Source organism: Acomys minous (genome assembly GCF_964271855.1).
Source record: "Acomys minous genome assembly, chromosome: 16".
Taxonomy (NCBI): Eukaryota; Metazoa; Chordata; class Mammalia; order Rodentia; family Muridae; genus Acomys; species Acomys minous.
Genome location: NC_140498.1, coordinates 73,381,649 through 73,387,891, shown reverse-complemented (window position 1 = coordinate 73,387,891; position 6,243 = coordinate 73,381,649).

Genomic DNA, 6,243 nt, shown 5'->3' with positions numbered 1-6,243 from the left:
AAGGTTGCAGTTTCCAATGATGCAACTTTGACATCGGGCTTAACTGGATGAAATCATTGACTACCACATATCCACCGCCTATATTGCTTATTTTCCCTAAGTGATGAACTATCTGCAGTCTGACCCTGGGGGACACCCTTCCTTTCCAGTGAAGACTCCTGAAAATTCAATTCATTGGACCAAAGCCTGCCTGAGCTCATACCCCCTACAGTTTTGACTGCGTGTTTTATTTTCATCATATATTTGTAGATTGTTTTGTTTGAAACGGGGTTTCATGGCTCTCAAGGTGGCCCCGATCTCCTTATATAATTAAAACCGGCTTCGAATTCCTCCAGACCAAGTTCTGGAGTTATAGGCATGTGCCAACACAGTGGCCTTGACTACGTGTTTTATTTGCTTCTTCCGTTCTACATGTTGGGCACCTACCCTGTTCCAGGTGGTTCTGTTCAGAGGGGCGCAGCAAAAGGCAAAACAGGCCAAGCACTCAGCTCAAGAAAACAGGAGACAGCTGTTAAGTTTCAAACCCAGGGCAAGCAGCTGAGGTGCCTGCCTATTTAACATAGCAAAATAGACCTGGCCTCCCTGTTCTCCCAGCATCCCTCAGTCTCTACCTGTTAGAAGGTAAGGCTAGCATACCCAGCCTTCCACCCAGACTAGGGCCTGGGCTGCCCTTCCCCGAGAGGCGATTCCATATATAATCCAGACGTTTTGGTTACCCACCTGTAGTGACAATTTGGGAATATTGGTTTCGTTAAACACACACACACATACACGAGAGAGAGAGAGAGAGAGAGAGAGAGAGAGAGAGAGAGAGGGAAGAAATATGTTTTTGTTTTAACCGCAGGTGTGCAGATATGGGGCTGCTTTGTAGCAGCTGACTGTGATTTGCCTGGTGCTCCAGCAGTGGCATGATTTCACCAGCTGCAGATAGTTTCTATAATGGTGTGATGTTTGGAGTCTTAGGTACTTTTCAGAGGGCAGATAAATGCTAGATAGGGGTTGTTATTGGTTGGTTGCTGTTGGTCGCAGTTTGATTTTTTTGTTTTTGTTTTTGTTTTTGTTTGTTTGTTTGTTTGTTTTTTCTTTTTTGAGACAAGGTCTCTCTGTGTAGCCTTGGTTGTCCTAGACTTGCTTTGTAGACTAAGCTGGCCTCGAACTCAGAGTAATTTGCCTGCCTCTGCCTCAAGAGTGCTAGGATTAAAGGCATGCACCACTATGCCAGCTGTTCACAGTTCATTAAGCAGTCAAATAAGAAACACAAAGAAACAAAAATAAAAAATTAGATATCCTAGCCGGGTGTGGTGGCGCACGCCTTTAATCCCAGCACTCGGGAGGCAGAGGCAAGGGGATCGCTGTGAGTTTGAGGCCAGCCTGGTCTACAAAGCGGGTCCAGGCCAGCCAAGGCTACACAGAGAAATCCTGTCTCGAAAAAACCAAAAAAGAAAAAAGAAAAGAAAAGAAAAGAAAAGAAATTAGATATCCTGACATCAAAAATCAAACTTGCCTCAAGGGCTCAGTGCCCCTGTTTGGAAGGAGGTAGTCTCTCCCTTTCTGACCCCTGAATTTATTCAGGGAGCTCTTTCCTACTACTCTACAGGCCAACTGTGGCAGGCTGTGGACAGAAAAGATCAGAGTGTCGCCCTTGGTTACATAGAAAATTCAAGGTCATTATGGTAGTCATAGGATGCTTGCTGGAAAAGAAAAAAGATAGCCAGGCACTGTGGTGCAGGCCTGTAATCCAGCACTTACTTGGAAAGGCAGAGGCAGGCAGATCTCTGTGAGTTTAAGGCCAGCCTAGTCTACAAAGCAAGTCCCTGACAGCCAAAATAACACAAAGAAACCCTGTCTGAAAAAAACAACAAAAAGAAGCCAGGTATGGTGGCGCATGCCTTTAATCTCAGCACTCAGGAGGCAGAGACAGGCAGATTGCTGTGAGTTCGAGGCTAGCCTGGTCTACAATGCAAGTCCAGGATAGCCAAGGCTACACAGAGAAACCTTGTCTAAAAACACCAAAAAAGAAAAAAAAAATAGAAAAAAATATGAGAGACTGGAGAAGTGGCTCACTAGTTAAGCTTGCTTGTTAGTCTTCTAGTGGGCCCGGAATTAAGTTCCCAGCACCCAGTCTTCTGGCTTATAAAATGCCTATGATTCCAGCTCCAGAGAATCAGATGTCCTTTTCTGGCCTCCTTGAGCACACACGTGTAACAAACACATAAATAAAAATAAATCTTTAAAAAAGAAAAAGAAAAGCCTTTAATCCCAGCACTCGGGAGGCAAAGGCTGGTAGATTGCTGTGAGTTTGAAGGCAGCCTGGTCCACAAAGAGAGTCCAGGACAGCCAAGGCTACACAGAGAAACCCTGTCTCAGAAAAAAAGGAAAGAAAGAAAGAAAGAGAGAGAGAAAAAAAGAAAGAAAAAGAAAGCTGACTGGTGGTGGAAAACACTTTAATCCCAGCACTCAGGAGGAAGAATTCAAGGCTAGACTGGTCTACAGAGCAAATTTCAGGAAGGCCAGGCCTATACAGAGAATCCCCAAAACAAAAAGACAAAAACATGAACTAAACTCCAACATTTAAGAAATTCAATTCCCAAACTGGGCATGGTGGCACATGCCTTTAATCCCAGAACTCCAGAGGCAGAGGCAGGCGGATCTCTGTGAGTTCGAGGCCAGCTTGGTCTACAAAAAGGAGTGTAGGATAGCCAAGGCTACACAGAGAAACCCTTTCTTGAAAATCAGGGGAAAAAATTCAATCCCCAGCACCACACACAAAAAAATTATTTTCAGCTGGGGAGGGGGGGTGGCGCACACTTTTAATCCCAGCGTTTGGGAGGCAGAGGCAGGAAGCTCTCTGTGAATTCAAGGCCAGCTTGATCTACCGAGTAAGTTCCAGAATAGGCAGGGCTACACAGAGAAACCTGTCAGCCGGACAGAGGTCCTAAAAAGATTCTACACGAGGGTCAGCAATATTTCCAACAGAACCCTCACAGACTTAAGCAAGTTGAGGAGACAATAGTAAAGTGCAAACATGAAGGCTTGACCTTGAGCCCAGCACCTGAAAGAAAGAAAGAAAGAAAAAAAGCTGGATGTGATGTCACAGATTTGTAATCCTAGCACTGGAAAGGCAAAGAAAAAGTGATTTCTGGGGCTCCCTGGCCAGGAAGCCTTAACCTACCTAGCAAGTTCCAGGCCAATTGAGCAGACTCTGTAGACACCTGAGGTTGTCCTCTGGCTTCCGTGTGTGTGTGTGTGTGTGTGTGTGTGTGTGTGTGTGTGTGTGTGTGTACAGGATTGAAGGATTTGAGAATGTGGGGGGGTGTTATTCTTGGGGGGTTTTTTGGGGGGCAGGATGTAAACTGGGGATTGACCCTAAGACCTACACCATGCTATAGCTGTATTTTTGGCTACCTTATTGGGGTTTTTTCCCACCACCTTTCTCCACCCCAGTCTCTTCCAACCCCCACAACACTAGGTAGGACAGAAAGGACAGAAGGAAAGAGGAGCTTTGATCTCCTACTTCCTGCTGACTAGGAGTGTTGAGTTCCTTGGGGCGGGGCTGATCGTCATTGACAGGACATTCAATTCTTCTACTCTCTTCGCTCATGACCGTGTAAGAAAGGCAAACTATGTGTGGCTGGCAAAATCACTCCCTTCCTAAAGCACGAGACAAGTCACAGCTAGCTGCTGCAGACAATCTGAAGCAGCCTCCTATCCAACACCCGGGATCAAAACGAGAACATACTCACATAACATGTCCGTGATTTTAAAGAAACAGAAATTCTCACTACACCATGAGAAACACGGTTCTTGTACTTGGATTATATACCTAGTCCCCCCGTACGTCTGTCTTTTTGGGGGCGGGCAGGGTTGGCGCTTTTTCAAGACAGAGTTTCTTTGTATAGCCTTGGCTGTCACAGACTCTCTTGTAGACCAGGCTGGCCTTGAACTCACAGCAATCCTGCCTCTGCCTCCCTGAGTGCTGGGATTAAAGGCGTACATCTGTCTCTTACTTTTTTTTCTTTCTCTCTTTCTTTTTTTCCTCTCTTTATTCCTTTTCTCTCTTTCTCTTTAGTTAGTTTTTTTTTTTATGTTGTTGTTGTTGTTTTGTTTTGTTTCTGAGACAAGGTTCCTCGGTGTAACATCCCTGAGTGTCCTGGAACACTCTATGTAGACCAGGCTGGCCTCTAACTAACAGAGATCCTCCTGCCTCAGCCTCCCTGAGTGCTGGGATTACAGGCCTGGGCTGGCCTGTCTTTTTCTTTTTCTTTTGAGACAGAGTTACATTGTGTATCCCTGGCTGACCTGGAACTCAATTGGTGGACCAGGCTGGCCTTGAACTCACATAGAGTCTGCCTCTGCCTCCGGAGAGCCTTACTTAACACCAGGTAAACAAAACCCAAAAACATTCCCACTTCCTTCCTCCTCCGAGAGTCACGCCTCTTCTCTTCCCTGTGGACCCTGACGCAGTCTGTGCACCAGAGTGGCCTTAGACCTGCTGATAAATGAAGCACCATGGCTTACGGCACACTTCTAATAACAGGAGGTGGGAGGTGGAGGCAGGGAGCCCAGGAGTTCAAGGCAGCTTGAGCTACACAGTGAGACCTTGTCTCAGAAAAGAAAGAAGGAATTGCCTGATGAATTTTAAGACATCTAGACTGACCTGGACCTTATCTCCAAGAAGAAAAGGTTTTCTTTTTACTTTGCTTCTTTTTCGAGATGGTCTGTCCTCCAACTCTCTCTGCAGCCCCAAGCTGGCCTTGAACTCCTACTCATCACTCCACCTCCCAAACACTGCCTTAAAGACCTTCACGACCAAGACAGGCTTCAAAGGGGAAAAGACAAAAGGAGATGGAGGAGGAGGAGGAGTGGGGAGTGGGTGACACCGCTCAGCGGTTAGGGCACATGAAGAGAAATTTTGGCGATCTGTAGCATTCTTATTTATTTATGTGTTTGTTTGTTGAGACAGGGTTTCTCGGTGTAGCCTTGGCTGTCCTGGATAGCTTTGTAGACCAGGCTGGCCTCGAACTCACAGCGATCCACCTGCCTCTGCCTCACAAGTTCTGGGATTAAAGGCATGCGCCACCATGCCAGGGCCCAGGACCCACTTAAAGGCAGTGGAAAAGGCCCTACTCCACAAGAGTGTCTTCTGGACAGTCAAGGTGTGCAAGTGTTTAATCCCAGCACTTGGGAGGCAGACACAGGTGGATCTCTGTGAGTTCAAGGCCAGCCAGATCTACAAAGTGAGTGCAGGACATCCAGGGCTACACAGAGAAACCCTGTCTCAAAACAGACAAACAAACAAACAAACAAACAAAAAGTATCTTCTGACCTCCACATGCCCTCACACACACACACACAAATACACACATATACAAACACACACATGCATACACACACATATACACTATTAAATAAATATTTAAAAGTTAAAAATTAAAATAAATAAATCATTTTTTAAGAGGAGAGATGGTTCAGTGGTTAGGAGCACTGGCTGTTCTTCCAGGGACCCAAGTTCAACTTCCCAGCACCCGGATGGCAGCTAACAACTGTCTGTAATTCCCGAGCCAAGGGAATCAATGCCCTCACACAGATATACATATAGACAAAACACTAATGCACATAAAATAAAAAAATAAACAAATCATTTAAAAGTTACAAAAAAAAAAAAAAGACAGCTGTGAATGGTGGCACACATTTTTAATGGCAGCACCTGTAGGAGACGTGATCTTTGTAAGTTAAAGGTCAGCCTGGTCTACAGTCAGTTCCAGACCAGCCAAGGCTACAATGTAAGCACCTGTGTTAAAAAACAACAACAACAAAGGCTGGGCATGGTGGTGCATGCCTTTAATCCCAGCCCTCGGGAGGCAGAGGCAGATGGATCGCTGTGAGTTCAAGGCCAGCTTGGTCTACAAAGTGAGTCCAGGACTGCCAGGGATCTGTTAAACAGAGAAACTTTGTACAAACAAACAAACAAACAAAGTAAAACATGTCAGTGATAAGGACCTTGGACTCCTGACCCTCCTGCCTTCACCTCCCAAATACAAGGACCACATCCGGTTTATGCAGTGCTGTGGCTTGAACCCAGGGCCTCATGCATGCTAGGCAAGCATTCCACAGCTGAACGATACAAGAGTCCACTGAGCTCTGCCCTTAGCCTTCTCCCTGGTTTTTCAGGCAAGAAGGAAGAGACACGGAGAGGCTACGTGCAATTCACACAAACATTGACTTGCTGAGTTTAAAATGAAA